Source organism: Amyelois transitella, chromosome 5 (assembly GCF_032362555.1).
Source record: "Amyelois transitella isolate CPQ chromosome 5, ilAmyTran1.1, whole genome shotgun sequence".
NCBI lineage: Eukaryota > Metazoa > Arthropoda > Insecta > Lepidoptera > Pyralidae > Amyelois > Amyelois transitella.
The window spans coordinates 8,995,746-9,009,488 of record NC_083508.1 but is presented as its reverse complement, the minus strand read 5'-3'; positions in this window follow the sequence as shown (position 1 = coordinate 9,009,488).

Below are 13,743 nucleotides of genomic sequence, written 5' to 3'. Positions count from 1 at the left end.
AAGTCACAACGTGGCCCGAGGCACCGCTCGTTGGAAGTTGTTTGATTACAATCGGCTTTTAGAAAGAGACAGGAGTTACAGTATTGTGAACATTAGAGTGAGAGAGTTATATTAGAAGGGATCAATTGATTGCAGAGGGTGTTTCGCCCTGCGTTGTATTGAAACTATTCACCCTAAGGGTGGGGCGCTAATAAATTGAAGCGGGCCAATTTTTTTGTTTCTCTTTATTTAATTTTGCAATGGAGGATATAATTTGAATATGCAATTTACATGGCAGACATTTTGCACACATGGTAGCCATAATCCTGCATGCGAATGTGTTAGCCAAAAAATGTCGGACTAATTGCAGTGTAAGTAGTAGGTGCAAGAATTTGTTTAAAGTTTGTTGAAAAGGAATTGATGATTTTGTTTATATAGGAAAAAGAAAGAACCGTATCTTCCAAGGGTATGCTATAGTAGACCTGTTACCATGTTTCAGTTTATGCAAAAGTGTAATATGAAACACCAACACCTTGTTCTTTCAACATTCATTATTAAACTCGCATTTTATTTGAGTAAGGCTTAGTTTACATACTTGCATTTATTATCCTTCATTGTAAAAAAAATTGTGCCGTGTGGTTCCCGGCACCAATACAAAAAAGAATAGGACCACTCCATCTCTTTCCCATGGATGTCGTATAAGGCGACTAAGGGATAGGCTTACAAACTTGGGATTCTTTTTTAGGCGACAGGCTAGCAACCTGTCACTATTTGAATCTCAATTCTATCATTAAGCCAAATAGCTGAACGTGGCCTTTCAGTCTTTTCAAGACTGTTGGCTCTGTCTACCCCGTAAGGGATTTAGACGTGATGATATGTTGTTGTTGTTATGTATTGTAAAAAAAAATATTGTATCTACTAAATAACTCCACCATGTGTATTAACATTAGTAGAGTTATTTCGGTCTGATCTATCAAATTAATCCACTCATAATTAAAGGCAGACAAGCAGAAAATACAATAATAACAGCACAGGGAAATAACAATATAGGTGATGATATGATGACGTATTACAATAGAATCAAGAAAGCGATTATAATTAAGTGGTCCATCTGCTTTCTGCTATCTACAGTTAAAGGTTATCTGAAGTGACGTGTTTTTATGATAAAAACCCGACCTGGCTCGATTTATCACAAGCTGTCAAGTTCACGAGACAAAAATAACTATAACTTTCCTTAATACTCAATTATTGGTCATCACTAACGTTATTCTTACTCTATGATAAGAGAAACCTCGTATAGATTTCTCTCGTCATAGCGTAATTTTAAAGATCACTTTTCAAAGCTTGGATTTCTACAAAAACTTCTTATCACGTCATTATGATGAAATTCAGAATCAGAGATTGTAATAGTTTGCTAGCCCATCGCCTAAAAGATAGTTAAGTTCCTTGAAAGAAGCTAAAAAGAGTGTGTTCAGAGACAATAAATACTTAATGCGAAAGCATTTTGCAATATTTTTAGCATTGACAATTTATCTGCAGCTTGAAAAATGAGAATGCTTTTGTCCTTATTAAATTGTCATTAACGGAATTCACTTGAAGATAGATGGTTTAAAAACAGGTTGAACAATAAGAGAATTGGTTTTTTTCTATTGAGAAAATAGGTACTTTAATCATATTTATCAACTCGTCTCAGGAGATAAAGAAAAAATTGCCATCAAGACCTGTGCAGGAGAAGAGGAATTTACGTGACCCTTTTATGTTGAGAGTAGCGAATCGTTGGCTCTTAAGTGATTGGAGCTATGGATCGACCAGAAGCAGAGGTTTACATATATGACAATCATTTCGTAACAGCTAATATTGCTGTATCTATTCAGAGAGCCTGATGCGGGTGAAATGCGTTGGGTTGGGTAGGTACACAATACAGCTCAAAGATGTGCTTTCGATTATTGGACTCCAAAACTGTTAAATTTAATTATGCGGTCCGTGTATTGTTGGAAATTTATATATTCACTTGGCTTAATGATTGAATTGAGATTCAAATAGTAACAGGTTGGTAGCCCATCGCCTAAAAGAGGAATCCCAAGTACCTGTATAAGCCTATCTCTTAGTCGCCTTTTACGAGTTCCATGGGAAAAAGATGGAATGGTCCTATTCTTTTTGCTATTGGTGCCGGGAACCACCAACCATGTAGATAAAATATATTGGGTTTATGCCTTGTATGCACCTGAGATTAATAACGTGATTGGTGTTATAATATTAAAAGATACAAAAAATATTAAACATCTTAAGCCATTCTCAAATCCATAACATGCTAAAGATACTTCTATAAATAGTTTTATTTAGTTTGGGCGATTAGGCTATAAGCCATAAAACGTGTTCATGCTCACATATGGTCGGTCATCTCTAAATTCAGCTTCGTCCGTGGCCCTCAAATTTCTGCTATTGTTGGATTGAACATGATATATAATAAAAAGTACTTATAGTACTTTTTTTTTATATGCTTAAGCATTATGTTGGCGATATTTTTCCAAGATTGGGTTTTCGAAATATTGTAAACACAGTTCACGCCGATGGGCACCTGCTATTTGATACAGGTAACTTATAGTACTTATAAAAGTAAAAGTACCCGAAACCGCCGAGCTTGCATGAAGAGAGTTATGAATGTGGATGAAGCGGAGGAAATATCTTGGCAATAAAAGATCGTGGCAAGTGGAAAAAGGTCGTCTCTGCCTACCCCTCCGGGAAAGAGGCGTGATTTTATGTATGTATGTATGTAGTACTTATAATTACGATATTTTTGCAAGAACATGATAAGATATGAACGTGGCTTGTCTACCCCTTAAGGGATAAAGACGAGACAGAATATAAATGAAATTGACGTGACGTGATAAGAAGTTATGTTTAGTACAAGCTTTGAAATGTGGTCTTTAAAAATTACACTATGATGAAAGAAACCTTATGTAGAACTGATGACCTTATTATTACATACACTAAAATCGGAGCTTTGTTACAACCCTAGGCAGCATTCTTTAAGTTTCGCGACCTTCTGAAAGGCTATTTTATTTTTTGGATTATTGTGTCCATCAAGTTCCGTGTAATACCTAAAAAAAAGATCACTTACTTACCTGGTTTCTATTGATTGTCAGAAATTATAATAAGTAAGTATCGGACGTATTACCTAATTGTAGCTTGAAGGCCTAATAAAGTTTAAATAGGAAACGAAGGCATAAATTTTAGATATTTAGTAAGTACTTACTTAGTTTTGTCGTCATCGTTTTGTGTTGTCATATAGTAAAGGAAAACACAACTCTCTTTGAAATGTTATAGTTCACGAAACTAAATACTTTTGGTAAATTATTCCAACTAATAATATAAATGCAAACCTAATTTATTTTTGTGTGTTTGTTACTGTCTTCACGCGTTCACACTTTTGCTTAAAGTAGATAATATAATTACGAGTTTGAAAAAGGACATCTTTTGGAAAGAGCTCCTTTTCATCCCGTTATAAAACTATAGCTCCCGTTTGCGAAAAACCTGTATTCTTTTGTAGGTGGCGCTAGATACGCGCGTGTAGGTAGCGGAATTGGTGGGCGTAGGTGGCGCTAAATTCAAACGGGCGAAAATGCGGATAAAAATATAGTAAGTATATAAAGTCTGGTTTAATTTAGCTGTAACGACGTCGTTCGTAGTATTAGATGAACTAAATTATTCCGGTCCTGTAAAAAATTACTTAGGTACTTATAATTAACTAAATGAATAGAAAACACATTTCGTAGTCTAGCGAAACAAGACACTAGGTCTGTGTTATTAACAACAGAGTCATTAACAAGTGACTTACGTTAGCCGTGGGAATATAGACTTATTAAGTTCTTCTTACTTAAAAGTAAATACATACGACATTTAATAACTAACATAATATACTTAATCATACCTATCTACATATATGGTCTACCTGCAAGATTTTTAATTAGTTTTTAATCTTGTCTTGAACTTTTTTGTGACTTCAGAAAAATCAACGCTCAACAACAATCAAAAGATCAAGTCTGGCCAAATTTACCCTAAACTTATAGTCGCATGAAAAAATTTATTAATGTTGATATATCAAAGGAAGTACGCAAAGCCACAAAGGCATGCTATAACATATGTTATTGCACATTAGTTCTTCAAGTTAGAAATAAATGTAAGTACACACAAGTAAATCATTATTACAATAACTTATCAAGTACCTATAGATAAAACACATGACAACATTTTATCAACAATTATTTAGGTATTAATACGGCAGTTAGGTATGTGTGACCGTTGTAACCATATCGTTCAGTGTGATAAATGGATTGTTTTTATCAGTTTTTATGATTAAACGCTTATATCTATTTGGATTTTTGGATGGATTGCGAGAATACCTAGCAACTAAAACTTGCTATACCTCGTCTTTTACGAAAATTATTTTTAAGTAAAAGTAATCTCTGCTATACTGACAATTTGGTTCATGTCCTTGCGGGTACCTAGTCTTTACCAGCTCTATCGAGATGCGCCTTTTCGACCATGATCCTGAATTGGGTCAGGTTTTTACACGAATCGACTCCTGTCTGACCTCCGCAACCTTTGCAAGGGAACCTAGCCCATATAAGATGATGGTTTCACATCCAATTGCTTAAATTTGCTGGTTTCCTCACGATTTTTTCTTCATCGATAGAGCATCGGTGGGCAATCAAACTAATAATGTACTTATATAAGTAACTAATAAAACTTAGAAAGGATTATTTGGCCGAGGTTGGATCAGTGCAGCAATGGTGCCGTGTGGTTCCCAGCACTTTAGAATAGAAGTTATCCAAATTTTCCCATGGATGCCGTATCTTTGGGATTGGACTTGGGATTCTTCTTGTTAGCGATGGGCTAGCAAACTGTCACTATTTGAATCTCAATTCATACAACCGAACGTGGCCTTTCAGTCTTTCAAGGACTTGGATTTGTCTTCCCCGCAAAGGATATAGACGTGACTATATGTATGTATGATTACCCCTCATTCACAAGATCCACGTGTTCCTATTATAGTGATAGGTATCTATTGTTTGTTAAAATGATCTGCGTGGTACCTACTTACCCACCATATCTCACTTTGGATCTATGTGATCCAAATATGATGAAATATAAGACGTCGTCTAAATCCAATCACACAAAACGTCTTCGCAATCAATACCGAACTAGTAGTTTTTCTGAAGTCAACACACGCCATAAAGCATTTTTACGAGGTATTGTGCCGTTTACGACTGCGCCGGACCACGATTGACTTCTGACCAAGACACCAGAGAACCAAATGGAGGTAACATACAAGAACGTTCTTTTTTTTCGAATTCATCACTAAGGCTCCCAGCTAATCGTGGCTTCCGGTTTTTGAAGACTACTGACTCTGTCTACCGCATAAAGGATGAAGTTTTGCTTAAGTCAGCACTCGCGGCGGACCACGAAAGACTTCTGACGATTAAAGTCACCAGTGAACCAAATGGAGGTAAGTTTTTTACCTACCAAGATGGTTTTATACGATGAGTATGCTCCTCTAGAGAGGGGTTAAGACGAAACGGAGGAATTGATAACTTTGATCAATACTTTTATTTCAAAACCCTGATGTAAGTAGATATAATAATATGGAATTTAATACTTTACCTTTTTTGTTCAGCTTATTGATGATAATGTAATTAAAATTGTAATGGAATTTATATTTAAAAATTACAATCTTTTTATTCCTTAAAAAATTTTTGCATTCATTCGTTACGTTTTTAAATACCTACAAAAATACGTTTCTAAAAAGAACATATGTAACTTGGGAATGAATAAGGAAGATATCGCTCACATACATGCGTTGAATCTGTATTTACAAAATGTAACTACTATAACTCTACATAAACTTTGGATTCTTATTTTAAGCGATGGGCTGTCTGTCCTGTCGCTATGTATTTGAATCTCCATTCTATCATAAAGCCAAACAGCTGCACGTGGCCTATCAGTCTCTTTAGAACCCCGCAAGGGATAAAGACGTGACTATTTATGTAAGAACCTATGTTTTTATGTATATAACCACTATAATTATGTTTTAGTTTTAACTTTGCTCTTGACTCTAGTTTATTGTAGAAATAATTTATGATGTAATCTCCACTTTATTCTTACCTTTTGGTCGCCGACCATAAAATACATTTTCTATGTCGTCGTTTGGTAGTTTTCCTTTTGAACAATGTGGGCTGATGGATCGTGGTCAATATGCCCCTATGCCATTTACATTTAACGACTACAAAAATTAATAACCTCCGAAGGAATTCCTCATCTTTTTAAAATGGAGGAAAATATAATAATTAGTGATCATTTTCTGCGTTGCCACATTTTTGTTTACTTCAATAGTTGCTAAGTTTTTGACAAATTCTCTTATTTTCGACTTACACTCGTTCATGATTGCAAAGCTGGCAATACACGCCCAGAGTCAAAGAAGAAAAAAAGCCAAGATAACAATTATCACTGACTCTGACATCAGTATTATAAAAAATTTGAGGTAAAGCCTAGAACGGAGAAGTTACGCAAAGACCAGTGGGTTGACTGCCGATACACGGAGATGAGATGGAAAAACGAACTCCAAAAGTTTGCGGATACAAATTAAAGTGTTTTCGACATAGTCTACCCTGTAAGGATGATTATATGTATGTACCTATGTATGTAAAAAGGATAGGTTGTTGCTATCCAAAACAGAACAAAATGGAGGTGGTTAAAGGAAGCCTACGCCACATCGGTTGAAAATTGTTGACGATGCGCAAATATTGTGATCCCATGTTGGATTTTTAATTGAAGTTATTAAGACACCATAAGAATAATACTTATTCTGATTGGTCTATCCACGTCCAATTCGAAATAAACTTGTAAAACCGCTTAACGCGGACGAAAGAAATATGGTAAGTGTCAGTTACTTGTCTTCTCACGGAGATTGTTTTGAAGTCAATTACAAGAGCATACTTACATACATGCAAACATATAATCACGTCTATATCCCTTATGGGGTAGATAGAGCCAACACTCTCTCACAAAGACTGAAAGGCCACGTTCAGCTGTAGAATTGAAAATAACTCTTCAAATTTATTATCTTCTTTTAGGCAATATAGAATTTAAATCAAAATCAGGGACTAGTCTTTTCGAGACAATTGGCTCTTAAACATGATACATTATATGCTATGCATCTATCTACGTAGTATTAGTATTGCTAAGATCTCAATTCCGACTAGTCTTATGACAGCATTGGCTGCGATTGAGTCAATGGGCAGTCACAAAGCCGATATTTCCTTCCTTGCATATTCCGGCCATTGTGTGGTACTACAAGGAAGCTAACTTGGCATGCATTGTCTCTGTGAAATCCATTTAAGGAGTTTTCGGAATTGTGAGTCAACAAATGGCGAGATAATGAATACAGTTACTTTTAAGAGCCATTTAACATTTTTCAATAGTGTTGCCCTCATTTGAAGTAAATAATGTTATGTAAAACGAAGACGAAAATAAATGTTTTGTTTGCCACGATCTCTACATACTTCTTTCGCTTCATCCACATTGATAACTCTCTTCATGCAAGCTCGGCGGTTTCGGATACTCTTGACCTGACCCTTTACCAGGACGTCCTTAATTTGATCAAGATACGTTCGTCTAGGTCTTCCCACTCCATTTTTTGCTTGTCATACTTATCTTATGCATACAAGGTAAGTAAGGAAAGAACTAATCAGTAGTGTAATATGCAGGTTTCGTCAGGTAGGCAGCCGCTTTTCTCTTTCCACGGCTTTTTTTTGTCACTCAACTTTGCGATGTGGGCAGAATAATTTTGGGCATTAATTATTTTAGGTATCAAGAGATATTGGCGACAGGTTCCTGCAATTTGATACAGGTTCGGCATAGTGGTTTACATGGCCTTCAGCGAATACTTAACTTTTTTATATCGACAACACAGAAATCTGTATTTCTGTTAGTATATTATTATATTGTTGCTAATAACTGTGACTTGCCGCTTTATACTGAATTATCTATTTCCTTTATTGTTTTCCGGTTGACTGAAAGAGATCCCTTCATGGGATAAGTCCGCCGTTGCAAGTGATTTGTTTCTTTTAAAACTATGTACTTACCTACTTGTTACTGTGTAAATTTCTATGCAATAAAGATATTACAAAAAACAAACAAGCAATCTTGGGAGTAATCAAATATAGGTATATAGAGGAAAAAAAAAGATTCGATTGAAAGATTGGTAGAGTCAAAGAAGAATATGTTCAATCTGTACCTCCGTCCAAATTCATAAAGTATGCAAATGTATGAATAAGAAAGTTAATTGGCCTTTTTGTACTTTGGGTAGCGAGTAAGGAAAAATTTGACTAGTGGTTGTCACAGTCACACAACGAAACAGTTTCAAGAGAGAGAGGTAGATTAGAAACAACATTACCTATAGAAATATTAATAATGTTGTTTCTACTGTTTTAAAAATAATTGGATAGTTTCAAAGTAAAGAGAAGGCTGACTTATTTTTCTAATCAATTTGTGTTTACAATCAAAAACTAAGCTTATCACAGGCTTGCTCTGTTCTAGAGACAATTGCAGAGTAAGTTCTACGAGTAACTTAGGAAGCCTTTTAGCTGATTTTATGGATTTTTCCTTAGGTATTGTATTGTGTAATCATTTGTCTTCGTAATTTCTTTTCAGCATATTTTACGCCATACTGTTTTCTATCATCATATAAGTACCTACCTAGTGGGGAAGCAAAATTTCTTGGTACTGTTATATCATTTGACAGATCAAAAGACCTCTGCTTCATACCACACTCTGGTATCAGGCAAGTATTTGTAAGCATCAGAATGTACAGACTTATTTCAAGTTAGGTCAATACTAATTTAGCATTTGGTTTTTTTTTTTAGGTGAACCGGTACTTTTTCGGCCATGTGATCCATGATCAGTAAACATTAATGAAGCCCTGACCTATGCCTGTTAGCAACTGACTGCACAATCATAGTGTCGCAGGCCATTGTTTAGATCAGTTTCACCAGAAACAAGGCCAAAAAACGGTAAAATAAAAAATCTGCCAACTGACATCAATTCTATTGCGCTCGTGAAAAAACGAACAAAGCGTCGAGTCTACATCGACATCACGCGTCCCGCTACCCTCGGAATCGGCCGCATATTCTCCTTAGTTAGACAAAAGTGTATGTGAAATTACACCATCAAATTTAAACTTTATGTTTGAAATAAATAAAGTTGATTCTTTTATGGCATTTATAATAAGAACTGTGTCGCACGAATTCGCTACAAATTGAAACAAGCTTGGAATCCGCCGGCGAGCAGCGCGCTGTTGCCGTTCTTGGCAAGCTACAACGATGTTCTTTTATGTATATGTGTGTACTTCTGGCACAACTGGCGCCGAATATTTATTGTATACTAACAGAATACTGACGAGCGCTTAGGACGGTAGGGTCCTATTCTTAACGGGTGAGTAATGGATATAATCTTTGTGTAGTTTTCGTAGAGCTGATTTTTCTTTGCCCGAGTTTTGTGTTAATTCTTTTGGTTTTTGTGTTGTTTTTCTATGTGACCGTCCAGGTGGCTATGTATAGGTTGTCGGTCGCTCGATACGCGTTCTGAATAATACCACGATGGACTTATTCAGATACTTTTATAGTTAATTTGCAGTCATCGTTATTATTTATCGATGTTGTCAATAGTAATTGCTCATTATGATGGATTCCTATGATGACATTCAATGAAGTAGAACAAGTAGGTCGGTAACTTTAGAGGCTATGCAAACAATAACCCTAATGATAAACTTGATAAACTTAACACACCCTATGGTGTGTTAAGTTTATTATTAAGTTTATACTATCTACTTATTAACATATAGCAAGCAGGAGACAAAAATCTAAAATTATCTATTTAATGACTGAAAATCGAATAAACTTATGGAAAAAAGCCAATTCGTAGGATAACAAGTCATACGTCGTCCTTAGATCCAAAATCACAAATAAGTACTTAATGAAAAATGTAAAAAAAAAACGAAGATTTGGCAGTAGTTTACAAAAATATGAAAAATATCCTCACATAACCCAAACACCAATGCTCGCTTGATGAAATGCTTACCCCTATTTTTCTGAATAAAGAGGATATTAAGGATAATGCAGCCGAAACAATGGATACCCACATCAGAAAGAAAGGTGATATTACATAGTGTGATTATTAATCTGTTGTGCGAGATGCTTAGGTACTGAAAATAAAAACAACTGGGTGAGTTAGTAGGAGTTAGTAGGCCACAAACGATTCCTTTCTTTCGCAGAATTTACAAATCCTCAAAAAAATTGGAAATTTCATGCGATGATTGAAACGAAACGGTGCAAGCAAAAATAGAAAGCCAAATCTGTTAATACCGATCCCCTGAAAAATGGACAAATGTTCTTTAATCATCAAAGTAATGTTCCAATAACGCAAAACTATCACTGTTCAAGGTTCTGCGTGGTTCAGAAATGGTGCAATATCGCAAGAACCACATCCACCTCACAGAATACTTAAGATACGTAAGAATGAGTACCATCACACCCTATAGAGTGTTAGACTGAAAACAAGAACAATCCAAAGATGCTATATCCGATAACTTAAGCTATCAATAACGAATATGTATCTACTTCAATTATATTCTAAACGAAATATTAGTTTGAGTGATATATGGACGCGAGATTTCAAATAAAAGAAAACGTCTTTAACATTGACAATAAGACGAACAATAGGTCAGTATAAATTATTTTGCCGTGTAGGTATTATATCTATCCAAAGATGTCATTTGGTGATGTCCGATATTTCTAAAGCTATCAATAATGAATTCGTACTGACGATCTACTTATTGTAAAAGTAGGTACAAATAAAAGTACAGACAATGATAACGCAGCATTTTCAACCAAATTACCTACTATTAAGATTTCATGTTCATGCCACGTAAAATTTGTTTCTTCAACAAACAATTCAATCTATTCAAAAACATTACCTTATCTAACTCGCAAATAATGCTATCGATTCTAATCCTGGATGAAAAACAACTTCTGTCTATTGTAATCTTAAGTACCCATTCAGGAGCGACGATAGTGCAAGGAATCATAAATACATCACTGATAGTGATAACCTAAGTAGGTTAGTATGACTCTATTTTTAAATGCACATCCTTTTAATACTAAAAGACAAACAAATAGGTACTTGTGCAATTTTTTTTCTGATAATTCTGCTTTTTCAACTGACGCTTATCTTAAAATAACACATAGGTAATAAAAACACATGATCTTGTGAATAATTCCAATCCCAACTATATATGCGAAAGTCAATGTACCTACCTATATTTTTTGTTTGATGTTGTCTTTCTTCGTGTTATCTGCTTAGTTAATAATCTTCTTGAAATTTTGCGTATAATAAATAAGAGTCTGGAGAAGGATATAGAGAGACTTTTCAGCCCGGCAAAAACAATAATTCTCGTGGGAATTTCGTAACACCTGTATTCTTTATTCGCGCAGGGTGAGGTGCGAGTGAAAGCTGCTGAGCTGCTGATAAGCCAGGAAGTAAACCTGAATATCTGTCATTTTCATCTTCGAGATTAAGTTCATGAGTAAGTTACATACATACTTACATATATAAATCTCGACTTTTACCAGGAGAGGTAGGCAGAAATTACATCTTTCCACTTGCCACGATCTCTTCATACTTCCTTCGCTTCATCCACATTCATGACTTCCTTTTTGCATGAATGCTCGGCAGTTTCGTTATGAGTGAGTGATTCATTGACATTTTCGACTCAAAATGGCATGTTTTTGGAATTAGGTAACCTTACTAAATTACTAGTAGATCTAAGCTAATGTTCGTGTCTCCTGCTGTGTTAAGGACATCAGACGGGAATCGCTTCGTATCGCATCGTATTCGATGGCCGGGATCATGGAATTACCGGATGTCATTCTCCTCCAAAGAGGAAAGGAATTGACAATCAAGAAAATGCTTAAGATACTAAGGTAGATTCTTTTCCAAGAGCAAAATGTATAACCTGTAGATCATATTTTAAATAGTGGTTACATTTGATGTTTTTTTCTATTAAGCAAGTAGGTAAGTATTGTAATAATTATCTATCTTCTTGAAAATAATTTTCACAACACCTTGGTATATCAAATCTTTGTTCAGAACGCACACCCCGCGTCTTGCAACACTCATTTTATAGTTTCTTCTATTTTATTCCGAAATGGATACTTACCATAGCTAGATGGTTATGAAAATAAGATAAATGCATTTGATCTTTCACATTATGTTTTTCTTAATATTTTGGTACTTAAGAGTAATAACTTTTTCAACAAAATTTAAACTTAACTACGAAGGCGACTAGGAGAATGGCTAATAAACTTAGGATTTCTCTTGTAGGCGATGGGTAGCAACCTGTCACTAATTGAATTTCAATTCTATCACTAGACCATGCAGCTAAACGTGGCCTTTTTGTCTATTTAAGGCTGTTGGCTCTGTCTACCCCGCAAGGGATACAGACGTGATGTACCTATGTATGTGAATAAAAACTAGAGAATAGAATACAGTTATTAATAGGGACCAACTTAAAACTGTAAGTACTCTTACAATACTTTACACTCTACATCCACACTATCAATAAAGAGAAAAGATGGATATTTTTTACGGAATTTCCCACGGGAGCGAAGCTCCGCGCATAGCCTTTTTCTTCCTGGCTGTAGTCCCCGTTTGCTTTCTCACCTCTCTGGAGAGGAATCCGGGCTATGCCTTTGACCATAGATCCTTGGGTGAGTAGGTAAGTACCTAAGGTTTTGACACGAATCGACTCCCACCTCCGCAACCTTTGCAAATAAACCTAACCCGTATTGAATCTATGGTTACACATCCAGTTGCCTGAATGTGCAGGTTTCCTAACGATGTTTTTCCTCATCGTAAGAGCATCGATCAGTACACAAACTAATGATAACTTTAAGAAGAGTTAGGTACTACATAGCCGAGGTGGGTTTGAATCTGTGGGTTTCTACGCATCACGCATTTTAACCGGGCACATTACCAATTCGACCACCGGCGATCTCCTTAAATAGCATAGGCTACCTAGTATAAAAAGAAAGAAACTGTGAACAAAGAAACAAATGGGTGTTTACATACATACATACATATGGTCACGTCTATATCCCTTGTGGGCTAGACAGAGCCAACAGTCTTGAAAAGACTGAATGGCCACGTTCAGCTATTTGGCATAATGTTAGAATTGAGATTCAAATAGTGACAGGTTGCTAGCCCATCGCCTAAAAAAGAATCCCAAGTTTGTAAGCCTATTCCTTAGTCAGTCAGTTAGTAAATGGGTGTTTTAATCATAAAATTAATATAATAGCTATTGTAGCCACAAACCCAAGTCACACTATCACTGTACATAATGAAGTTGCTGATAAAACACGTCGTCTGACTGGTAATACATCAAGTCTTAATTACTTTATTTACCTATCAGGCTCTATTAGCTTGACTGATAACACTTATCATATTGTGAACACGCCGTCGGTTCGTGTGAAGTTATGTTGTGGACTTGATTATGTTGTTAATAAATATAAATTTTTGTTCATGAATTATGTTTTTTGTGATACCTATAAGTATATACGATCCAATATTGATCATTATATGACGCACTAAATATATATAAACTGTGGTATTTTACATTATGTTGGAAGGTCTTTCCTTTTTGGTTTGTAT